The sequence below is a fragment of the Leopardus geoffroyi genome, chromosome B4 (genome assembly GCF_018350155.1).
Source record: "Leopardus geoffroyi isolate Oge1 chromosome B4, O.geoffroyi_Oge1_pat1.0, whole genome shotgun sequence".
In the NCBI taxonomy this organism is placed as follows: domain Eukaryota; kingdom Metazoa; phylum Chordata; class Mammalia; order Carnivora; family Felidae; genus Leopardus; species Leopardus geoffroyi.
The window spans coordinates 27333344-27358532 of record NC_059341.1 but is presented as its reverse complement, the minus strand read 5'-3'; the positions used below and the strand labels follow the sequence as shown (position 1 = coordinate 27358532).

At 45.0% G+C, this 25189-nt stretch overlaps 1 protein-coding gene and 1 non-coding gene across 2 annotated transcripts in view; one reads left to right on the top strand and one right to left on the bottom strand.

Moving 5' to 3' along the window:
• Positions 1-16921, bottom strand: part of JCAD (junctional cadherin 5 associated) — an 83444-nt gene extending 66523 nt beyond the window's left edge. The window contains exon 1 of the mRNA XM_045466523.1: positions 16800-16921. The gene's annotated coding sequence lies outside the window, so the exon portion shown is untranslated. The remainder of the gene's footprint in view (positions 1-16799) is intronic.
• Positions 16922-24468: 7547 nt separating this feature from the next.
• On the top strand, positions 24469-24575 carry LOC123592251. The gene has a single exon (XR_006709651.1). It is a non-coding gene; the product is annotated as a U6 spliceosomal RNA (small nuclear RNA).
• Positions 24576-25189: the final 614 nt, after the last annotated feature.

The window sequence follows — 25189 nt, the reverse complement described above, 5'->3', positions numbered from 1 at the left end:
GAAGGGTGGGCCATGATTAGCTCATTGTCTGTTAGCTTCTGCTCTAATTCACATGCTATTGATAAATAAGATAGGGGGCGCGAGAGGGAATTAGAGCCAGGCCCCAGGCAAGATTAGAAATGGCAGCCTGGCGCAGACCCAGCCCCTAGAGAACATGGAGCACTGGCCTGGGCCCTCCCAGCTGGGCGGGGCCACACTCATGAATCTTCTTTTGGGACCACAGGTGCAGAGGCTTGTCTTCGTTTTCATGGCTAACCAAAAGCATTCAAGCTCTGGAGGAGTAACAATATGGTGACTTAAAGATGACTGGTACATTTGAGAGCAGCTCTGCAATCTGAGTTCTGACAGTTGTTTGGCATAATTAAAAGATCACTAAACAGCGCTAAGAAAAAACTGTTCAAAAATAGATGCGATTCTGGATGAGATTCTAATGGCATAATGGAATTTCTGTTTAAATTTATCTTTAAAGGAAGTTCCTGTCAAAAGGAGGGGGGGGGGGCTGACACATGGGAACTGACGTCAAATTTTCTCAGATGAGTGTAGGAGTTAAGAAGGTGGAAATGCATGTAAAGCTATTTGAATGTCCTCATGATGGCAATAACCATATTCGAAACTCTAGTAAGTTCTTCTCAACCTACTTTAGGTCTAAAATCACAGAGTACGTTTTCTACAACACAGAGGGATCCTCTGGAAGGAGAAAGAAGAGTGGAGCGTGGAGACAGGGGCCGGGCAGGAGGTCGGAGAATGGGCGGTTGGACGTGGAGATCCAAGTAGGGCCATGGCGGCAGGAAGGGCCAAAGACACATATTTGCACAGCAGCGCCTAACCACAGCTCCTGGCTTATGGTGGCAGGCAGAACAGAGCAGCTGGGAGCCTCCATAGTCATCAAAACCATCACAACCACCCTTCCCTCCCCCACTCAACCCCCAGGCCCTGCAAACAGGAGCCAGCAGCCCCACTGGAGGGAAGAAACACCCGAGGGCTCTCCTCATGGACACCTGAACCCATGGCCAACATCCTCAGCAAAAGTCTCCCCTCTAAGCACAAAGCCCAGTGCCGTAGGTCACACAGCCCCCATAGTGAGTGGCTCCTGAGGCTTCAAAAAGAAGCCTTTTCGGGGCGCCTGGGTGGCGCAGTCGGTTGAGCGTCCGACTTCAGCCAGGTCACGATCTCGCGGTCCGTGAGTTCGAGCCCCGCGTCGGGCTCTGGGTTGATGGCTCAGAGCCTGGAGCCTGTTTCCGATTCTGTGTCTCCCTCTCTCTCTGCCCCTCCCCCGTTCATGCTCTGTCTCTCTCTGTCCCAAAAATAAATAAACGTTGAAAAAAAAAAAATTAAAAAAAAAAAAAAAAAAAAAAAAAAAGAAGCCTTTTCCTTCCTGAAGGCAGGATCAATAATAGTGCCAGCGCCAGCACGTTGGATGATGGACATTTGCAGATCAACTGTTCCTGGTCTGGACTCTCTGTGAACAACCCCAAAAGCCTGTGACATGTAATAATTTGTTCTTCTGCTGAGGCATGGACTGGAATGGCCCAAGAGCAGTTGTCTGGGGTGAGGGCCAGCCGCTTAGCTGGCGACCAGCTTGGCTCACTGCTTGGCATCTGCATTTCAACTCAGGTTTCGCCATTTTTCTGCTCAGTAACTCTCGTGAGGCGCCATTGAAAGTGTTCTGCTGAGGAAAAGTTCTGTAAAGAAAGCCAACGAAGTATGCTGATTTTGAAAGTGAAAAGTGCAAAAAGCTCCAAGTGAGCCGTGGGTTTTTGCCAGAAAATAGATGGTTTTGATACATTAGAAAACAATGGAAAGGATATACTACGGAAGGAATTCAAATTCGTATGTGCACATATGCCAAGGTCCCGGATGTTAAGTCTACTGTACTTTCCGATTTTGAGATGTGAAAGGTCCGTGCTCTGATCTACATCCTGAGACCAAGTAATAAAAGGAATCTGCCTTCAGCCACAACTAAGGTGTCACGCTCGCTGGCCGTGGTTTAAATGTTACCCAAATCCACAGATGGTCTCCTACTCTGTCCATGTGGGTCCCAATGGCATGCTTACTCTAGAATAACTTTTTGGTGTCCATATATTAGGGCTGCTTACAAGCCCATTGTTTTTCACATCTGGGCACCCGTGTCAGTTTGGATTGTTTAGAATTGGCAACTCAGTAAAATCGTTGGTGCATATAAGCTGCCTGTGGACAGGTGTGAGACAAACGGAAGGCCTGCAGCTGGCCCCCTCAGGACTGTGGGACAAACGGAGAAAGAGGGTGGGTGGGGTGCTGAGCATCTGCATGTGGGATGGTTGAATGCCTTGCATCCTTGAGTTCCTGCAAATACCTCCTGAACTCCAGCCTCTTGTATGTAGCCTTCTTGTATTATCAGGACAGTCCTCTGACACTCAGGCCTTAAGTCTAGTGGCAGCACCAAAGCCAAAGGAGCCCCAGAGACAGAATGTGGCTTTGAGATTCAGCAACTACTTGGAGGTCAAGTTTCTTTTTGTTTTCAATGTTTATTCATTTATTTTTGAGAAAGAATATGTGTGCATGAGTGGGGGCAGGGCAGAGAGAGAGGGAGAGAGAGAGAATCCCAAGCAGTCTCATGCTGTCAGAGCAGAGCCCTATGTGGGGCTTGATCTCATGAACTGTGAGATCACGACCGGAGTCAAAATTGAGTCATACACTTAAGCGACTGAGCCACCCAGACGTCCGGGAGGTCAAGTTTCCTTAATAAGCATCTCCAAAGTAAACTCTAAACTGGTTGGTTGTGTAGAATATTGGGTTATCAGCAGGGCCCCTGGGTGGCTTAGTCAGTTGAGCATCCGACTTTGGGTCAGGTTATGATCTCCCAGTTTGTGAGTTCGAGCCCCACATTGGGCTCTGTGCTGACAGCTCAGAGCCTGGAGTCTGCTTCAGATTCCGTGTCTCCCCCTCTCTCTGCCCCTCCCCTGCTTGCGCTCTGTCTCTCTCTCAAAAATAAATAAACATTAACATTTTTTTAAAGACTATTGGGTTATTGGCTATTGTTTGCAATAATTAGGCTTTCATGTGAGAGCTTGGGCATCTTGTTTTAGAGGGGACTTCCTAGGACTCAGTCTAATCTTGCCTAGAACCTTGGTAGGCCCCCAGGGACTCAGTGGGCATAAGAAGGCACTGCCATATAGAAGAAAGGTAAGTGATGCTTCTTTTAGGGTCACTCTAGGAAGTCAGCAGGAACTTGCCTTCCCGCTTTGTCATCACTGGTATTGAAGCCCAGGTGAACATTCATGACATGTGCACTGGTGCAGGATGGCAGGGCTGTGAATGATGGGAGGCGCAAAGAAAGGAGTGAGTCAGACCACCAGGTGCTGTGGAGTTGCTGTCGCTGCTCAGGGGGCTGTACAGAATGCCTGCCTTCTTGTTGAAAGCAAAGGAGTTCTACTGCCTCCTGCACTCCACCCCACACAGTCTTGGGGGAGACAGGTGGTGGTCTTATGGAAAGAAACTGGTTTTCTCACTGCTCTAAACTAAAGCTCCATTCTTGCCTTTGTAAAGGCCAGCCACCCACTCCTACCTTATTTTCTTCTTGCCCACACATCTCACAGATTTAGCCTGCCCGTCTCCGTCATTTTCATTATCCAATCTTCTGCCCGAATTTCTCTCTCCCTGAACTCACTGAGGTGTGGGGTAGTTTCCCATCTTTTCCTCCTCCCACACTCTCTCTAAAACGAGCCTACAAAGTCCCCCATTCGGAAGTGCCAAGGAGAACATCTAGCTCTCACCAGAGATAAGTTCCATTCAAATTGTCTGAGTAGGATGTTGGACCCAGTGATTTAGACTTCAGTCCAGGATGGGTTCAGGCTGGTGCATTGTAAACTATGGTGTGATTCTGAGTCCCTCTGATCATTTCATCCTTCTCCCTAGTAGGATGTGGCCTTGGGACAAACTGTATGTCCGCTCTTTGTGCCCTGGGATTCTAGGTCCTTCCATGGTCCGTGCCCCCAATGAACTTGCAGTTCCCAATTTTGCCCCGATGGATGAGTCCATGACTCTCATCTCTTGAAGTTATCTTTGTCACCAGGCCCATTTCTTCACTTCTAGTTCAGTATTGCTGATATTTACCAGCCAACTATTAAAACTGATTCTCTCTCTGAGTGAACGGCAGTTTATAAAACTATTATTCTAAATTAAGTCCTGGGCCAGCTTTCCCAGTAGCCCTGTGACCTCAGCAATGGGTGTCTATGTCCCAGACATCGTGCCTGTATTCCCTCAGTGCTAACCACAGCCTGCTCCTAGCTGTCCCCTTTCTAAGCTGGCATCCTCATTCACCCTGACCTAACTTGAGATTTGGGGTTGAACGTATGTATTTAGTACTCAAGTCATTCACGCTTCCTATGTCCTGGTATCATAACATTTATCCTGCTGTGTTTAATTATTTGCCAATGTGTGGTTCTCCCAGGCCAGACCACGGACTCCTCTCGGGTAAGGACTGCATCTCACTGACCCTTGGATCATGAGTGCCGAACACAAGACAGGTGCTGAGAAAAAACATGTATGAGTCACTCAGGTTAGCTGTTAAGTTTCTCTAGGGAAGAGGCCTTGCAGAATCCAAAAACCCTAGCCTTGCCATGGACAGTACTTTCTCTCAGAAGCAGCAGTAATAACAAATGACCAAATTAGCAGGAGGCAGTCTGTTCCCATTCATCCTGGAGAACTTTTTTTTGCAGGTTTGTTTGTTTCTGTTTGCTTATTTGTCGCTTTTAAATAAAGCGGAACTTCTCTCTGAAAGTCATGCCATGTTGAGTCAGCTGACAACAACGACAAAAAAAAAAACATGCCGTGTTTCACTTTTTTTTTCACCGTCAGTAAGAGTCAAGGTTCAGTGCACACAAGTCATACCACCCGTCACCTGAGGAGCTACAATGAGGAGAAGATTCCAGAAAAATTTGAGCAGCCTGGACCATAAAGTCCTGCTCTCCCAGTCACTCTGCCTTGCTGCCTGCCTGCCTTGTCCTGTCCCAGGAGACAGAGGAACAAGCATCTGAGAGCTAGCCCTGGGGGCCTACAGTCACCACAGCTTTGAGCTGGACTCCCGCTGTGCCCCTAACCTCATCTCCCTGAGCCTCAATTTCCTCATCTATAAAACGAGAATGCTACCTGTCTTACAGCATCATCCCAGGGATTAGTGATCCTGTATCCATGCCATTATGACTGCGTTATGATCTGTGCATCTAGACACAGACCACATTCTCAAGCTAGCACATAATGAAAATCAAGGCATCTCTAATGCATTATTCATCACACCTTGACATGACTTTTATATAACATTCAGACAGACTATCTTCGATCTATTTCTTCTTCATTTGCTATTCTGAGCTCAGAACATAGGATAACTAGCTCATCAGTTCAACAAGCTGATTTTTTTTTTTTTAATGAGCATCTGCTTGTGCCAAGGTCTCAGGTTCCTGAACATACCTGGTTTCCTGAAGTTGAGGTGTAACTGATGGAGGCTCGGGCGGTGCCATCGAATTTCTCCAACAGATAATTAAGGCTGCATGGCATATATGTAACGTGTATCTATTTGGAGACACTGTGGGAAGGTGAATCAAGCAAGAGCTCAGATTTTCCAGGGAGAAACTGTAGAATTTTAATGAGCTTGGAGTCCATTTCTCTGCTGGAAATAGCAGATCTTTAAGCATTTCTTCAATAGCATTACAGTAATTATAACAATTCTGAAAGGAACAATTTACGGATGTATTTTTGTAAGCTTGGAGGAACAAGAAAGGCCACATCCGGTTCTGCATTTGGTACATGCCTAGAGTCACTGTCAGATAGATGTTTAAAAATATGAATGACAAGACTATAGATTATTCAGTTCATGGTCTCCACCAACATCTTAAGACAGTACTGTCCAATTCAACTTCCCGTGATAATAGAAGTGTTCAGATTTGTGCTGTCTCTTAGGGTGGCCACTGGCCACACGTGGTCATTGAGCACTTGAAATGTGGTTAATGAGACTAAGGACTGAATTGTTAACTTTACTCAATGTTAACTGATGAAGTCTAAACAGCCGCATGTGGCTAGAGGCTACCGTATTGTACAACACAGCTCTAAGGTACCAGCTGAAACCCACTCCAGTCACCTTGCCACTTAGAGCATCAAAGCGCGTAGGAGGAAACCTAAAAGGTACCAAGGGAGCCACAAAGCCCATGTACTCAAGCTCATCTGAAGCCTCTTGATTTGGTTCTCTGATTTTTCATTCCACAACAGACTGGAGCGTTCAACTATATAGAGAGGCAGACACAATGGCAGCAACTGTAAATGAAAAAGGTTGAAAACAGACCAGGACTCAAAGAGACAAATAGTCTAGGATTACTGAGCATAGGACAAGCAGCCTTTATACCTCAGAAGTACAATATTTGATGCATTGCTCCATTGAGAAAAATGTTAAGAATTCAGGGATATAAACCTCAGGAAGGATAGAAAATGAGCAAACCTCATCCAGACCTTTGTCTGTAGAAGGTGGTAAAAATATAGGCATTTTTGGCACACAAATGAGTGAATTTTGGTTATCTGAAAAGCCCAGCCACTCCGTGCATCTCATCCTTCCCACAAGGAAGAAATTGTAGTTCCATATGATGTCCTACTGCTCTTGAGATAAATCCCTAGACGATGACCATGACTTCCTGGGCTGCCTTATGTGGCTTTGTCTACTTCTCCTGCCTTACTTCATCCCAACCTCCTGACTCTTTGTTTTCTAGCTACGCTGGTTTTCCTTCTATTTCCTGAAGGTGCCATGAACCTTCCTCCGTAGGGCTTTGCATATGCTGTTCCCTCTATCTAGAAGGATTCTTCCACCCAACTTCCTTCCTCTCCCTTTCAAGATCCCAGTTCTAATGCCACTCCTTGGAAAGCCTGCTTATACCTCCAACCCTCCTCAGCCAATGCAGACCTGGCTCTTTTGTTATTCATGCTTCCATGTGAACTCCTTTGCCCAGAACACCTACTTGAACATACATATTCACCAGTGAGATCATCTAATTTATTGATTTGCATACTCTAAGAGAGAGATTGTGTTTGGCCCAATTCATCCATCTTTGTAGCCCCAGTAGCTGGCTTATGTTCAATAAATGAAAGAATGAATGAATTCTGGGTTGTTTGTAAGATCTTTAGAATGACAGGTGTCCTCTGATTCCTAACACATTCACATCTTTTTGTAAAGTCTCTTTAGTCTCTGGGATGACTTATATCTTTAACCACCATGCCAAAGTTCTTATCGTCCCATAACTTTTTGCCATGAAATCTCTAACCTAAAAATCCCCCTACTGCTCCCTTATTTGCTCCACTTAACTACCTTCGCCCCACCCTCCAAACTTCTCATTTCCTTAAAATAGCTCTCATGCTGGCAAATTGAACTACGTCTGTGTTTCTTTTCTTAACAGTGCATTTTTTTTTTTTTATTTTTCCCCACTGTTTCCTTCACTTGATTTCCTTCACTTGATAGCCTCTGAACTTCTTGTTTGCCATCTGTCTGCCAGGAAAGCTGTGTTGGCTTTTGAGATTTTTAGTTTATCCTCCACCTGGACTTTTTCTGTTATCTCTTCCGTAGACTTCCTCTAAATTTCCAATCTGCTTATTTTTTTTAATATTTATTTATTTATTTATTTATTTATTTATTGAGAGACAATGACTACATGGGGGAGGAGCAGAGGAAGAGAGAGAATCCCAAGCAGGCTCTGTGCTCTTGGCATGGACCCTAACACAGGACCTGATCCCACAAACTATGAAATCATGACCTGAGCTGAAATCAAGAGTCAGAGGCCTAACAGACTGAACCACCCAGGAATCCTGATCTGCTTAGTTTTCATGCTTGCCCTTAAAAATATTAAAAAGTGGGGAAAATGAAACCTACAATTATCCCCAACTCATCTTACTCCCTACCTTCGAAACAGACAACATTAGGAAAGAAAGGTCTCTGATAATCATTTCCAAAACCTTCAGGGGATTCCCATCTTCCCATTTTCTGCCTCATTACAGTTTTATCTAAACAAATCAAGGGTTAAAAAAAAAACAACTTTCATTAGTCTACGCACCGCCACCCTCCCTAAACTCAACCAACTACTTATACCTCAGGCCGCATTCTCTTTTTCAGAATGAGGTTGCTTCACTGGTTAAAATTATCTCTTTCTCATAGACCTTATTTAGTACCAAAGTCTTGATATAAATCACAATTCTCTTTAGCGAGTATCTATTGAGTATCTTCTATGGGCCAGGCACTATGCTAGGGAAACAGCCATGCATAAGATGACAGGGGCGGGGGGGGAATCCCTATCTCCATTTATAGGGAGAAGTATAATAAACATGAACGTATATAAAATAATTTTGGATAGTGATAAGCTCAACAAATAATGTTATGTGATCACTGCTAGATACAACAACAAAAAGTCTGAATTTATAGCTCCTAACCCACAGAGTGTTGTAACAATTAAGTGGGCTAGTATATGCATAATGTACAGAGGAGGATCCATTACTCAGTAGAAATTGTGGGCTTGTTTTTAAGCACAGACTCCTGTCATAGATGTGTTTAAAATTATTATTATTATTATTATTATTATTATTAATTTGATGAAAGATTATCCACTCATTAAAGAGATATTTATGGGGTGTCTCCTGTGAGCAAGGTACTAACATGCATGTGAGGTAGTGCAAGGAAGAACAGAAAACCTGCCACATTCTGACTTCAAAAGCAGGACTGAAATAATGAGCCAATTCCGCTGTGGCCCCTGCCTGGGAAAGGCCAGCTGGGCCAGAGGATGAGGTGGCCCACTACCTTTCAGAGCACTCTTGGTGACTCACCTCTTGCCTAGTCAACTTCACATGGCTCTAGAGGGCAGAGCCCTGGTTATACTTTTGCCATAATATTTACAGGTGTCGTATAAGGATAGGGAGGCAGGGGCACCTGGGTGGCTCAGTCGGGTAAGCGTCAGATTTTGGCTCAGGTCATGATCTTGTGATTTGTGGGTTCGAGCCCCTCATTGGGCTCTCTGCTGTCAGTGCAGAGCCTGCTTCGGATCCTCTGTCTCCCTCTTTCTGCCCTTTCCCCGCTCATGCTCTCTCTTTGTCTCAAAAATAAGTAAACATTTTGCGGCACCTGAGTGGATCAGTCAGTTAAGCATATGACTCTTGATTTTAGCTCAGGTCATGATCTCCCAGTTTCATGGGTTCAAGCCCCACGTTGGGCTATGCGCTGGCAGTAAGGAGCCTGCTTGAGATTCTCTCCCTCCCACTCTCTGCCCCTCCTCCACTCAAACTGTCTCTCAAAATAAATTAATTAATTAATTAATTAACAAACGTTAAAAAAAATGGGGGGAAGGCCAGTAACCCAGATACACAGAGATTCAGAGTTGAAAGGAACTTCGTATGTCATATGTGTATTTCACAGATGAGGAAATCTATGTATATTATGTGTGTGTGTGTGTGTGTGTGTGTGTGTGTTTAAGTCACACACACACACACACACACACACACTTAAATATCCAGATCTTTTGATTCCAAACAAACCTTTCCTCTATCCCTATTGTTACTCGAATGACCTACAATTAGAGACCTACAACTTTTCAGTTCAATTCAACCAACCTTTTCTGCTCTTTGGTTATGGTCAAAGTAGCATGCAAAGTACTATATGAGGCATAAAATTGAAGAAGATCTTGTTCCAGGTTTCAGGGAGCTTGCTGTATAAAACAGGAGGCATAATTCAAAGTGAGCATGGTTAGTGCTACAGTAAAGGCACAAAGTATGGAAACCCACCAGAAGGAATTAACTCCAGCTTGACTGGTTCTGATGGGGACTAGCCGGCAGGCAGAGATGGGGAGGAAAGGGCACCAAGAATGAGGGAATTGGGAGCTAACTCACAGAGAGAGGGCTTGGGGCATAGGGCTTTTGCAGGAAAGGGCTATGATTTTAGGGGTGCTGGAATGTAGGGCTCACAGGGCTGGAGAGGGTTGCTGGTGGGAAGGAAGAGAGAAACACCTTCAGGAGAGGCCCCTCATGGCAGCTGTAGGGGTTTGGACTTAATTCCAGCCCCCACCCCCACCCCCACCCCCAGTTTTGAGCAGGGGAGTAACTTCATCAGAGCTGTGCTTTATAACTAAACTCACAGGAGGGAAAAAAAAAGAGGCAGGCTGGCGGTTGGCTGAAAGATTGCAGCTCACTTCTGTTATTCACAGGTTACCTGAGATAATAATAGTTAACTCGGATTGAATGTGCTAAAAGCTTTGCATACATTAACTTACTTAATTGTCATAACATTCCTGAGGGCTAGGAGCTTTTATTATTTTGATTTTACAGATCAGGAAACTGAAGCTTAGGGAAGTTAAGGTTCTAGGAAAGAGGCAGACTGGGGAGCCAACCTAGTGGGTTCGATTTCTAACTCTACCCTCTTAACTGTGGTGCCATATTGCCCTGCTTTGCTAAGTCTAGTTGGCAATGATTTCGCTTAGGAGAGTACCCAGGGGAGAGGTGAAACTAATTTTTAGACACCCTTTTACGGCTGGCATCGAAAAGGATGACAAGAAGACAAAAGCTGAGCTTCACAATGCTTCTCCGAAGCCCTGTCTCGTGGTGGGTGACATCTAACCCCGAAGGGGCTCCTTCTGCCAGTTTTCTGGCCCAATTCCTCATCTTCAGTTTGTGTGTGCTGAAATGTAAACATGACTTCAGTATTAATTTAAGAAAGTTAAGAATCAGCAAGGTAAGGCTATTAGAAAATAATTCATCGTATACTTTTTAAAGCCTACATGCCCTGGGTGGCTCAGTTGGTTAAGCATCTGACTCTTGATTTTGGCTCAGGTCATGATCTGGCCGTCATGAGATGGAGATTGGCCTCCAGGGCTGAGTGTGGAGTCCCAGTTGGGATTCTCCCTCTCCTTCTCTCTCTCTCCCTCCCCTATCATGCTCTCTCTCTCTCTTTCTCTCTCTCTGTCTCTCAAAATAAATAAATAAACGTTAAAAAAATACTTTTCAAAGCCTAAATTAAGCCAGTGGGGTAGCTGTTTTATTTTCATCATCTGCCATTATAAATTAGCTTTGGCATTAACTGGCATTACTGCTTTTGATAAACATAAAAGATCAAAGGCTGATTTTTACAGTTTGTGTGCAAAAGTCCACAATGGTGGTTTTACATCTTAAATCCTGAAATGGCTCAGACCCAGCTTTAATCCAACTGTGCTAACCCATGTAATCACTCATATCCTTGAGGCAATATCTAGGAAGCCGCAGTATCTAGGATAAAACATCCTATGGCACTAAGACCCCTACCAGTGTTTCTGCTCAAACACAATGCCAGAACATTAAAACCATTATTATAGATGATGCCTTAAACATCATCTATTATTTTAAACAGATGTTTTACAACAGGGAAGGGTGCATCATGTAAAAGCGAGTACATTCTCTGGAATTTTATCACTGCAAAGCCTGCAGTAGCACAGAGGGTTAATTTGGATCAACACATTGGGCTATACATCTTTAAGCTTGGATAACTCACAAGGTGCCCGTTCTCCCGTTTAATTTCTCAGTTATTATCCTCCTGGCTGGGTGTGTTAGGGAGGTAGGGAGACCAGAGCTGTATGTAAGAAGCCCTACACACTGGCCCCCACAGCACCTGGTTTCTTTGCACTTCTCTTCTATAATCTCTTTTCAGAAGACCCTTTATTAAGACTTCAGAACAGGGACACAAAGTGAGAGGCTCATCATCCCCATCATCCCCGGTGACACCAAGCACCCTCCTCGGTGTCCTTAGCCAGCAAGGAAGGACAGCAGGGACCATCCCCTCATTGGAGTCTCCATGGAGTCTGTGAGAGGAGATTTCTGCCACTAAATACTCTTTCCCAAGTCAAAGTTTCCATCCTAAGTAGTAAGTGCCTTCTTCATAAATATAGGTCAGCCTACATTTTGATGGAAGAGAAAACCTCCATGTCCTTCATATTAAAAAAAAAAAAATTAGCTCACACATGTTTTTGGCAAGTTCCCATAAACACGCTCCCCACTAAACACTTTGGGAGTAGATTGTCTCCACCCCTGCATCTGGATGCAGCTGAGCTTGGAGTCCTTGGCCCAACTTAGCCGGTTGAAATACATGAACCAGAGCTGTAGACCGAGACCCTTGGAGCTGCTCCCCACCATCCTCCAAGGGCCGAGCTCCTTCATTCTTCCCCAGGCTGCTTTTCTCACATGCCCCTGTGCTCAGGGATCTTTAGATACTTCCGTCGTGTGTACTGAGGTCATTCTCTACCATGGTTCCACAGAGTGCAGAGAATACCCATGTGCAGGGCAGAACTTTGCTCCATGGGACAAAGAAGCCATGTGAAGCCTCAAAGGCTCCCTGTCTCAGGAATGTTCTTATAAACTCTCTGAATGAAAAGTCCGGACTTTACTCATTACCAGCCTTTCATCTGGAAGGTCCTGGGCTGCAGGTGGTCAGGCGAGGCTAGTTTTACAGTGTTTGGAGAGACTGAGGGGGCAGAGGGGGCAGGGAAAAAGGTGGACCCACAAGTCAATTGCCAAATCTCTCTCTGTTCCCCATCTCTCACTCTCTCTCTCTTGCTTCTGAACAGGTGGAAAGTATTCTGGAATACCAACCCTTCACTGCCTCCTCCTCTTCCTAACCCACCTCTCCCTCTCCTCTCTCCCTCCCCACTTCCTTTGTTGTGCTCCCTCATCTGTGTCCTACCTCCCCTCACTTTCCTCTCTTCTGCATCAACATTGCCCAACTCTAGGTTTCTCCCTGTACTCTGCCCCCTGTCCCTCTTTCCTTTGCTCCCCCCTCTTCTACTACCCACACTCACCAGAGCAACACTTACGCAATTCCCTCCCTCTTTATGCCTCTCTCCCTTCTCTCTGGAGCTCTGTCCATTCTCTGAGTTGGACATCTCATAGATGTCCTGGATGCTTGACCTTCCCTTATCAAGAGGATCTTCCTTCTGGTCTCCTCGAGTCAAGGGCTGTGTCTGCCACTGCCACCTCAGCATGCACATTCCCATCTCTTTGTTTTCTTCTCAAACTCAATGTAAAGCAAGCTTCCCTTCCCCTGTTCCCAGACACTCTTTCTCCCAACTTCCTTTCATGGCTAATGGTGCCACTGATTTCTCAACCTTCCAAGTTCAAAATTTGAAGTTACTTTGATTGACACTTCAGCCAGTCATCTAGTTTTACTGATTTTTCCTTAAATATCCCCCTGCTAGGTATTCCTCCCACTCTGTTCTTGCTGCTGCCGCCTTAGCTCTGGCTCTCATGACTTCAAACCTTGACTATCTCTATAAGTACTTTGCTGTTCCCACTTCTCTCCCCAAAATCCAAAGGGTGGGTGGATGGCAGAAGGGCACTATGGCTCTAGCAACCTGAGCTGAGGGTAGGGAGGGTGGGAGCATGGTCAGGACTGATGTACCGACCAGCTCTGGCTCTCCCTTCACAATGCTGCCCTTCTGCTGACCCATCAGCAGGAAGGTGAGGCCTCAGGCTCAGGGCTGTGGGGAATAAGCATAATTTGATCTTTAGTTATTCTGCAAATACATACCAAGTCCCTGCAGTACCAAACCCTGTCCCAGGTACTGAGACACAACCATGAACAAAACAGAGTCCCTGACCCTGGAGATCACCTAGTCACAGGAGAGATAGATAAATAAACATGTAATGTGACAAGAAGTGGTAAATCACAGGACTTATGTATCAAGAATAGAGCCGAGGGGCACCTGGGTGGCTCAGTCTATTGAGCGTCCAACTTCGGCTCAGGTCACGATCTCATGGTTCGTGGATTTGAGCCCCACGTCGGGCTCACTGCTGTCAGCACAGAGCCTGCTTGTGGTTCTCTCTCTCCCTTTCTCTCTGCCCCTGCCCCATTCATGCTCTCTCTCTCTCTCAAAAACAAATAAAAGCATTTATTTAAAAAAAAAAAAAAAGAATAGAGCTGAATAAAGGGAATAAAATGTGAACTGAGCAAATGGTCAACAAACGAGTGAAAAGATGCTCGGTGTCATGAGGGAAATGCAAATCGAAACCACAACGACACAGTGTTTCACACCCACCAGAATGGATGTAATAAAATAAAAACGGGAAGTAACCAACGTTGGCGAGGGCGTGAGGGCACCGAAGCACTCGCACATGCTGGCGGGACCGTGAAGTGACGCAGACCCTGTGGAACGCAGTGTGGCAACGCCTCACAAAGTTTAACGTGGAGTTAAATGACCCCGCAATCCCACTCCTGTGCTTTCATCCAAAAGAACTGAAAACATGAGCTCCAACAAAAACTTGCCCATGAATGTCACCGCAGCACTGTTCGCAGCAGCTGAAAGGCGAGAACGACTCAAACGTCCATCGAGTGATGACTGGATGAGCAAAACGTGATGGACGCACACCACGGAATATCATTCAGTCGTGCCAAGGAATGAAGTATTGATTCATGCTACGTCGCGGATGAACTTTAAAACTTGGTGCCAAGATGAAGAAACCGGGTACCAAAGGCCACATATCGTATGATCCCATCTCTCTGAAATGTCCAGAATGGGCCAATCCATAGAGACAGAAAGCAGATCAGTGGTTGGTTGTCAGGGGCTGGAAGAGTGGGGACTGAGTGTAGGATTTAGAGGGTGTAAGATATCCCTTTGTGATGATGGAAAACTTGTCTGGAATTAGATGGTTGCACCATGTTGTGAACCTACTGAACACCACTTAATTGCACACTGTAAAAATGGTTCAAAAAGACTATTTTTGTGTTATGTGCGTTTTACCACAGCAAGAACAGCAAATGGGGGTGGCCACAGGGTGCTCCTTGAACAGCAGAGTCCAGGAAACCTCTCAGCTAAGTTGAGAAGCCTCTGTCACAGACCTGGGGCAGGAGGGTTCATGCCCTGCAATTACCAGGAAAGTCAGGGACTAGAAAAGCATGCCGGGGGCTCCGTACAATATTCCTGGTGATCTGACCCCCTTTCTTCATTTCACTCCACAGTCGGGCACAATGCTCCTTCTGTGCCCACACCTCTGCCTCTCTCCTCCCAGCACTTCCCTGCCGCCTCCCATCACCGCACCCCTGCACTGTCCCCCAGACACACCTACGCTTCCCCCCACACTGCCTCGCCCTCAGAATTGCTCCTTCTGGCCACTTGGCCACTTTTAGGGCCCAGCCCACTAAGCCCTTTTCTTGGGACACATTTTCTGATGCCTGCCAGAGCATGAACACCTGCTAGACTGAGGCTCTGAGCGTTGAGTCTGCTGCTTATCAGCCATGTGAGGCTGGGCATCTGACCCCTCCCTGGGCTTCAGTTTCCTGCCGCATCGAAGGTGGGCTATTAAGAGAATAAAACAAGATGACCAAAGTGCTGAGCTTAGTACTTGGTATGTAATGAACTCTCAGGAATGGTGGTCGGGTCACTGCTTCAGCATTTCCTATAATCCCAAGTTTGAAATTTCCCACTTCATTTTGTACTGATAATATTTAGTAATTATTGATTGAATGTATGGAGGAGTCAGAATACATGATAAACATAGTGATGGTATTTATAGACTTTGAGATAACCTTCCTCCAACTCTGGTAACTATTTCAATACAGAGCATATAGATCACACTTGAATAAATGTTTAATTGACCAATGGTTGGTTGGTTGATTGATTGATTTGGCTCTATCACCAAATAAGAATGGAATTTTCTTCAAATTAAAATATAAAGGGAAACAAGATGTCTGGGCAGGGGAAGGGAAGAGAGAGAGGGAGGGAAAATCAGCAAGTAAACAGAACCTGACCCAGCCAGGGTGAGATATATTGAAATATTCCATAGGCATAAATGTTTGCAAAAAAAAAAAAAATGCATAGTTGAAGAAAGACTTGGAGGGGTGGTGGAAAATTTTTCAGAAAAATGGCTCACTCTACAAATGAATTATTTTATTGTTTTATTAATTTTTTTAATGTTTGTTTTTGAGAGAGAGAGAGTGAGCACAAGCAAGGGAAGGGCGGTGGGGGGCGGGGGGGACAGAGGGTCTGAAGAGGGCTTTGTGCTGACAGCAGAGAGCCCAATGTGGGGCTCAAAATCATGAACTGTGAGATCATGACCTGAGTAGAAGTTGGATGCTTAACCAACAGAGCCACCAGTGCCCCTGAATTGTTACTTTGTTTCAAGATGCCATAGTTACAGGTGTTCAAAGTAAATGTTAATGCATTTGACAAATAGACATAAGATAAATCTTTAATGTACTATCACTGGAGAAAGGCATGAGTTTAAAATATTTAAAAATAAGATAGTAGAGATACATTTCACAGATTTCTAGAAGTGGGAGATGATAGATAGATAGATAGATAGATAGACAAACAGATAGACAGACAGATAGATAGATTATGGTGGCACCCAACTAGTGGAGGAGAAATCAGCAAGGGAAGGAGAATCTGTTTAGTTTTATTCCATAAAAAGATGTGATCACAAGATAGGGCTGGGACTCACTCCCCTGTGCCCTGGTCACGTGACCAATCTCCAAAAGCTGCACACAGTAAGACCAACCCAACTATTGTTTCCTATTTTCACGACCTGCACACACCCAAATGCGGTTTGTTGACCCACCGAGGCACATCTCTCCCTCAAACCCCCAGCCCTCTCTCCGGGAAAAGAATCGCCCCTGCACTTTCCTCTCCAGGAGATTCTTACTCGATTCCCCTTTCAGAGAAACAGACACAAGCCCCGTTCAAGAGTCAAAAGCTAGAAATCAGCTGGCTTCTTCCAACGCTTACTGACACAATTTTCTTAATCATATTTCCCTTTCAATAAAACAGTGAAAAAGAAAAGAAACCGTTTACCTGACCAGATCCCTGAAGTCTTCATGAGGGTCTACAACTGAATATGGAGAAAGCCACTCAGAATCGTCTTCTGAGACTTCCTGAAATCCCCAATCTGCCTCCGATGGCAGCTCTGAGTTTGAGCCGTGAATAGAGGCTGTGTGTTATTTTAACCACAAGGTTTCTAGTCAGAAGGGAGGAGAGATGGAAATGAGGTACGTTGGCAAGCAGAAGCACCATCCACCTCGAGTGAAATGAGCTCGCCGATCTGATGTAAGAGCTCAGGGACATTTGAAGAACCCTCAAACCAACTTTTCCTAAACTAGAGGTTAAATAGCTGCGGAAAATTCCAAAGGAGTAAGATAAGACACTTATGGTCTTTTCTAAAAAAAGACACGTTGGTATGCCCTGTCTGATACTGTCTGAAGGGAAGTCCAGCATGGAGCTGGCCTCAGGAGCCCTGGGCCACCGATAGGAGACCGTGACACCTGGAGACAGCTTTGCTCCACACGAATAAAGGAGTCTTCTGGGGGTTAAAAGTACGGAATGACACAGGAGGAGGACCAAATCACACCTTTTGTGTAAAAACAAAACCGGTATCACGAACAAGCCATATGAAGTTATGGGGTAAGGGAATAGCTATTCTGGAATAGGTTATTCTGGAAGATTAACATGTGTGAGTGTGTGTGTGTGTGTGTGTGTGCGTGTGTGCGTGTGTGTTCTCACTTCCCAAACAACTGAAAAAGCAAAGATCCAGCCTCGGCTGAGACCAGTTGGAGATCTTCCTCCTCAGTATCTTGGCAAATAGAAATGCCACTTTGGACTCGGAGGAGGAGAATGATTTATCGTTCGCAGATCAACAGCAGAAACTAGAGCCGCTGAAATGGCCAACAGTCCTTTACAGCCAGCCCTTCCCAGATGCCAGAGGGGTTTAACTCCACTTTTGGAAAAACTCAGCAGTGCTCCCATTAAGCAGGGTCATAATTCAGTTTTATATAGACTCTTTCATCTCAAAGGAGCTCGAGGTGGGTTTACACCAAAATATAAATTATCCTGTGCACAGTCACCTCGGGGACGAACCACAGCTCCTGCCTAGCAGCAGCTGGCCCGGACGTAGGCAGTCAGTTTGGAGCGGCAGTGAGATAGAAGGCCAAGAGGTGCTCGGCGAGGAAGAATGTGCGGGACCCGTGCTCCTGACGTGGCCCTTTCCTCCCTGGGGCCAGGACCTCTCTGATCTGCACGTGGCTTTCCTTCCCGAGTCCCCCAGCGCCCTTCCCCAGTACCTGCATATACAACCTCAAAACGGACCTCAACATCACCAACCAGGGTGGCCCCTGGATGGCTCAATCAGTTAAGTTTCCAACTTCGGCCCAGGTCTTGATCTCACAGCTCAAGAGTTCGAGCCCCGCATCGGGCTCTGTGCTGACAGCTCAGAGCCTGAAGCCTGCTTCGGATTCTGTGTCTCCCTCTCTCTCTCTGCCCCTTCCCCACTCAGGCTCGCTCTCTCTCTCTCTCTCTCTCTCTCAAAAATAAACGTTAAAAAATCACAAACCAGGAGTCAGTGATGACTTCATTTTCAGATCTCATCTTATAGAAGTGGGCTTGGCAAAGCATGACCCTTGGGCCAAATCCAGACGCTTTGTAAATAAAGTTTTATTGATATACAGCCACACTCACTCATCTATGGACTGTCTATGGCTGCTTTGGTACTACCACAGCGGGGTGGAGTGGATGCGGCAGAGATTGGAGTTAGGGTGTCTTGTCTTAGAGGTAGAAAAAACGAACAAGGAGTCTCTTTCAATATGGAAGACGCACCTACTCATACCACCAAACCCGTATTCAGGCCCTGAGTCTCCATTTCAATTATTCTTTCATCAGAGAAACTCTCGCTCAGGCATTACCTAGCACACTGCCTCAGCTTACCTAGTTTCATCCCCAAGAAACTACAGTGGCTGCATCCAACTGTTCTCTCAAACAGCAGCCTTGGAAGCACCCTCAGGCCCTCTCCATATCATCCCCAAGTGCACCTTGTCTTTGAAACCCTCTCTGGGTCTCTCCAAAAGAGTTAGCTGCTCCCTCCTGCAGGATTTCATCATGTTTTGTTTATTTTTCTCTTGCATTTCTTGTAGCTCTACCCCAATTATCTCTCTGTTTGCCTTCCTTAGCACACTATGCATTTTCTGAGAGTAAGAATGATATCTTATTCAACTTCTAAAAAAATTTTTTTAATGTTTTATTTATTTTGGGGGGATGGGGGAGAGAGAGATAAATAGATAAAAAGAGAGAGAGAGAGAGAGCGTGCGCACCTGAGTGGGGGAGGGGCAGAGAGAGAAGGAGACACAGAATCTGAAGCAGGCTCCAGGCTCTGAGCTGTCAGCACAGAGCCCAACGCGGGGCTTGAACTCATGAACTGCGAGATCATGACCTCTTATTCAACTTTTTATCCCCAGAACCTAATACTGTAAAAGACATGTAAAGTGGACACTCTGTTAGGGGTTTTCTACAAACATAACTCAGTCAGTCTTACTCCACAGGAGCACAGTCTTAAAGGAAATGAACAAAAGGATTGTCTGACACTCCCTTAACATGAGGTGTTCTTGAAATAGCCTTCCTGGGGATGACGCTGGGTCTGTCCTTCTAACACTGCCCCTGAGTTGGGCTGACTTTTACACATCCTTTGTTAGCTGGTCCTTTTTTAAAAATGTTTTAAGTTTATTTATTTTGAGAGAGAGAGAGAGAGAGAGAGAGCAGGGGAGGGGCAGAGAGAGAGGGAAAGAGAGAATCTCAGGCAGGCTCCACGCTGTCAGCAGAGAGCCTGATGCAGGGCTCGAGCTCACAAACCATAAGATCATGACCTGAGCCGACATCAAGAGTCAGATGCTTAACTGACTGAGCCACCCAGGCGCCCCGTTAGCTGGTCCTTTAATTTGGAATTTGTGGAGGAAGAGTCTCCTTGCAGAAAGATCAACAGCAGTTAGAAAAAGACAATCTTTGTAACAACTAGAGCAGTCAGAAGACCTGGAAAGATCTGGCACCAGGTGGAAAAGAATCTGTGTATTCTCTAAGCTCACTTCTCATGCTAAGTTCTGGTAAAGACTAGTTTCCCTGGTGTGAGCCCATCAGAACAGAGCTATCGCATGGCCAAAGGATGCAGATGTCCCCTCTGTGGGTCTGGGGCACAAAAGGAGCCAGATTTCTTGCATTGTGGGGTCAGTAGCGCTGCACCTTCTCAGTAGATGTGCCGCTACGCCTCCTCTTATTTGCATCCTTTCTAATGGTCACAAAGGTGGCAAGACCTTGATGATATTCTGCAGTAAACAAAAGAGGGTTATGTGGATGTGCTGGACATTTAGCATATGCGTGGCCACTCCACGGCTTGTGAACAGTCTTCCTTTGGTGAACGTGGACTTCTCACATTGAGTCCTTGTCTAAGTCTGCTCAGGCTTCCATAACAAAATAACATGGCCTGGGTAGCTGAAACAACAGACATGTATTTTCTCATGGTTCTGGAAGCTAAAATTCTGAGATCAGAGTGCCAGCAGCCTCAGGTTCAATGAGAACTCAGTGCCCGGCTTGCAAACTGTCATCCACCTTCTCCAAAGGCCTTTGCACGTATGGGAACATCTCTCTCTTTCTCTCTCTTTTCTTCTTCTTATAAGGCCACAAATCCTATCAGATTAGGACCTACTCTTATAACCTCATTTTACCTTACTTATCTCCTAAAAGCCCTGCTTTCAAAAACAGTCATACTGGGGGTTAGGCCTTCAACATATGAATTTTTTGTAGGGTGAGGTGAACACAACTCACTCCATGGTTGTCACCCTTTCTCAGAGCAGAAACCAGGCTTTCTCTTCCAGACTCCTTTGCAGCTGGGGCGCAGGTGTATGTCACAGGCTGGGTGTTCAGCTGCCTTCAACTTCGTAAAGACCAGGAAGAGGCAGGAAAGGGTTGAATCCATTCTACAGGAGGTCAGTGCCATTTGGCAGGGAGTCATCAGCTCTCGGAGGCAGCCCCAAGGAAGGCCAGTCATCGTGTCTATTGGGTGTCTGTTGGGTGAGCTCAGGGGCCTGGCCCTGCCTCTGTAGCAAAAGCCCACAGCCCCCTAACAAAACTTGTATTGTGCTCCCTCCTGGTCGTGCAGCTTCTCTGCCTGACCTGGGTCTCCTGGAGGTTCTGTGACCTACTGATGGTCTTCAATAAATAATTTTTTGGCTCCCAGTAGCTAGAGGTACCATTTATAACTAACAATGCTCTTGTGTGTGGCTGACACGGTGACTTAAAACCAAACCATTAGTACCTTTTGCTTTCTTGCCCAGCACTTGCAGAGGATCTTCCTTTCTCGCCTCAGCGCCATTTTGAATGAGTATTTGCCAATGTGATTCTGTGCTTGTTCTTAGCTTGTTTGCCCGTGGGCTCATTCCTCATCCTTTCCCTACTTCACTCGGTATCAAGGGGGAGGCAGGGATGCTCACCCCTGCAAGTTGTATGTCACAGACTCTCAAGACACCTGGTTTCCAGCTGGGTTCAACCAAGGACAGGCATTGGTTGGAAAGCTGGAGGGAGGAAAAGCCAGGGTATTTCTCCTTCTCTCTCTGTCTGCCTCTGATCATTTTGCCAGCAGGGCCACATCTCTGCCCCCATGACTTTGGCTCTGTGGGGCCAGGGTCCCTGGGCCCAACTTCTACCAGATCATTCTGTCTCTGTCCTTCAGCCCGGGGGTAGTATGGCTTCCACCTTGGCTGATCTTTCAATTGCCTCCCCACCCCCATTTGGCTTCTTGGCTTTTCCATTATCTGTGGTCACTACCCTGCTGTAAATGCTTATAATTGCTCTCATTTTCCTGGTCAGACCCTTAGTGATACAGCTATCCATGCCATTTCTGCTTTAGGTCAAAGAACCAGCACCTGCCAGGAGCCTGAGTGGGACTCTGCACAGCACGTTCATGCTGTTGGGTAGACTTCCTTTTTATTCTTTGGATAGGGTCATGTCTCCAAAGTTGGTGACCATGAAGCAAGTGCTATCAGGCTATCTACATAACTCTTCTGTCCTTTTCAGAGAACAAGAAACAGCATTCTAAGAGGCTTGTTGATAGAAACAAAATCATGATTAGAAACAGCAGCTAATTCCTTGCCTCCCTGACCAGAAGATCCCATGAGGATTAAGCAAGATAAAGCAGAATAGGTCAGCGAAGGCTGATAAATACGTGTGTGGAGAATTTAGAAAACTCTGCCTGGCTTTTAGAAAAAATAGATTATAAACACTTTTTCCTCTAATTCATTAGGAGAAAAAAAAAGGCTACATACACAATGTATTCATTATGGCATTATTTATTAAAACAAACCTAAATGTCCAACCGTAATAAAATTGGGATTTTCATCATGAGATGCTTTGCCCCATGAGATAGTTTACAACCAGTAGCAAAAATAATTATGAAAGTGATGTAGCAACTTGGGAACTGTCAATAGCAGTGTGCAGTAAGTAGAACTTACAGAGTCACAAAATGTACCCTCTCTGTGATCACAGACATCTGAAAATCATTAATGCATATAAATAAATTAGAATCGGTGTGGGGAAGACTGAGTTGCCAGGTTAGGGTGACACCTGATGGGTGGATTATTTGTTCCACAATTGCCTTTTTGTTTTTTTAAATAAGGATGTTCGTACAACAATAAATATTCTTCCTTTTCCTCTCTTTTTTGTTCCTTTCCTATCTACGGTGGGTCATGTCACCCTAAGTGAGGATCGGAAGAGGACAGGCAGGGCAGAAAGGCAGCCAGCTACCAGGACTTGGGGCATATTGAAGGGGACACAAAGGTAAGAAAGAGAATAAAAGAAGATAATAAGGACTTTTAGTGACTCTTAGGTCTTATGTAGAAACAAGAACGCATCAATTTTTAGATTGGGGCTGGATCATATGTTGTAGCTTTCATATTCAATGCTTTACACACACTTCCTCATCTGTTTCCCCGGAAGAGAGGGCAGACCTCCTCCCCTGCCTCAGTTAACAGGAGAAACTGGAGCTAAGAGATGTGGAGTGGCCTGCTCTGATGAGCACAGCTGGAAACGTCTTCTTCGACTCCAACTTCAGGGCATCGGCCTCCACACATGGTTTCTTCCAAACAACTAAGACGGAGGTTGAGCAATCCAGTGTCCCTGACAACCAGAGGTGCTTCTTCTCTTGTTGAGCCTCGAGACCTCCTCCTGAATCTCCCTGAGCTGCTCAGATGAGACATAGTTGTGTGCCTATTCCTCACTGGAGATCAAAGTTGTCTCCACAGTGGGATCTTCTTATCTCCCATTGGGCAGGTTTCCTGCCGGCCGTAGTCTGCTCACCCTCTGTGGATTCCCAGGCTCGAGAAGACCTACTCACAGAGAGTATCCGGCTGCTTTTAGGAAGGACTGCACATAAAAAGAGTTGCTGGCAAGAGGTGAGGACCTACTCACAGGGCGATTGTAGGAAGACCTTTTTTTATTGTGTTTAGAATAGTGCCAGGCACATAAAAAGTTGGCTAACTAGCTGGTAGGAAGAGAGCCACTACTAGTAAAAATGGGAATAGCAGCAATTAACCAGGGATTAGGAATAAAAATAGCCCTATGAAAAAGTTTTCTTCAGAAATTAGGAGCAAGGAGAAAGGTTTTTTTTTTTTTTTCTTTCTTCTCCCAGAAACTTATTTGATTCTCGTTCTAAGTCACTCATGTGCTTTCCTTTTAGCCCAAACTGCAAGAAGACTCCTATCTTAGGTTTTATACATTGTTCGATATTAAATGTGTTTTGGAAAGAGGTAGAATAGAAATTAATTGATTATAAAATAAACCAGGTAGTGACTATACATTGCTCAGCTGATTGAATAGGTATCTCTTTGTCTCCCTGTTCTATGGTGAATCAAAGAATTTGCACAGTGAGTGTTTATATACTGAAGATAATTTACTTCTTCAAGCACTAAGAATTTGCTTACCGATAATTTACTTACTAAATGAACAATATTTAGTAAGTGCTATTAATGTAGTTACCGCTCAGTAGGTGCTTACCACCAATAAAAAAAGGTGAACCTTAACAAGAGCTGTATTTTCCTAAATTTCTCACTCCTGTTACTCCCTGAAAATAAGTTCATGCTCCATTGATAAAGAAGCTGTGTGTGTGTGTGTGTGTGTGTGTGTGTGTGTTTGTGCGTGCTTCTTCTTCTCTTGAACATTCCCTACCTATATTCCAAGGCACAGCTCCTATCTTAGCGCCATCCACTCATTCATTCATTCATTCATTTGGCAGGGATTACTGAGTGCTTGGTATACGCCAGTCTCCATGTGGTAGTAAGTTCCCCACGAAACTTTCAAGTACTCGATGGTCAAGCCTTCCTTCAAAACCTAAGGGTGGTTAGTGAATCCTGAGCCATTCATCTGATACTTGATATCTTCTGTGTGGCTTTCTAAATTGTTTTTTTTATGAATGGTATCCTATATCTCCCATCAGAGTATGGTCCTCTAAAGAGCAAAGACCTTATCTTATTAATCTTTGAAGTCCCAACACCTACCTAGTACATTGTCCTACACGTATTAGGTTCTCAATAAATGGTTTTATTAATACTGATATTATGGTAATTTAAGATAAAATAAATGGATAGCACATGGGAAGTGAAATTTGATGCCTCCAGATTCAGAAAGTTTTTCATGTCAACATATTAAAGCATATCCTGTGCTCGCTTCGGCAGCACATATACTAAAATTGGAATGATACAGAGAAGATTAGCATGGCCCCTGCGCAAGGATGACACACAAATTCGTGAAGCGTTCCATATTTTTTTGGGATGAGCACTGGGTGTTGTATGGAAACCAATTTGACAATAAATTTCATATATTGAAAAAAAAATAAAAATAAAACTGTCTCAAATCAAAATAAATAAATAAATAAATAAAGCATATCCTAAGCTTATGGGAGAGTCCAAGCCAGAGCTTATAAAGGCTACAGTCAAACATCTGAGCAAAGCTGGCTGCGTGTGTCTAAAGGTTAGAGCCTGCAGTCTGGACTATTCTTGAACAAATGAATGGCCCACTGCCACATGTAAGTAGGCACGTCTAGAAAAGCATGGTGAATGTGGTAATGACAGTGGTTGGGACTGTACCTTCTGAGAACGAACAAGCATGTCATGAACAAAACCATTACTAATAAGCGCTAAGCTGAACAGAATTTATCCTGTATGTCTGCCAAGGAGAAGCCATCTTTCACGGTAGGAGGGATGAAAAATGATAGTTGACCAGCAAAGCCTTGTTCATCTTGATGCAAAATCGATTAGCTAGTTAGGCCAGTGGTATTTAGTTTGGAGGTGGATGCGATGCAAAATGAGTAAGTACATAAATATCTGTAGGAAAGGAAAAGCCAGTATCTCGATGTATACAGTGTCATAGCAGCCAAATGT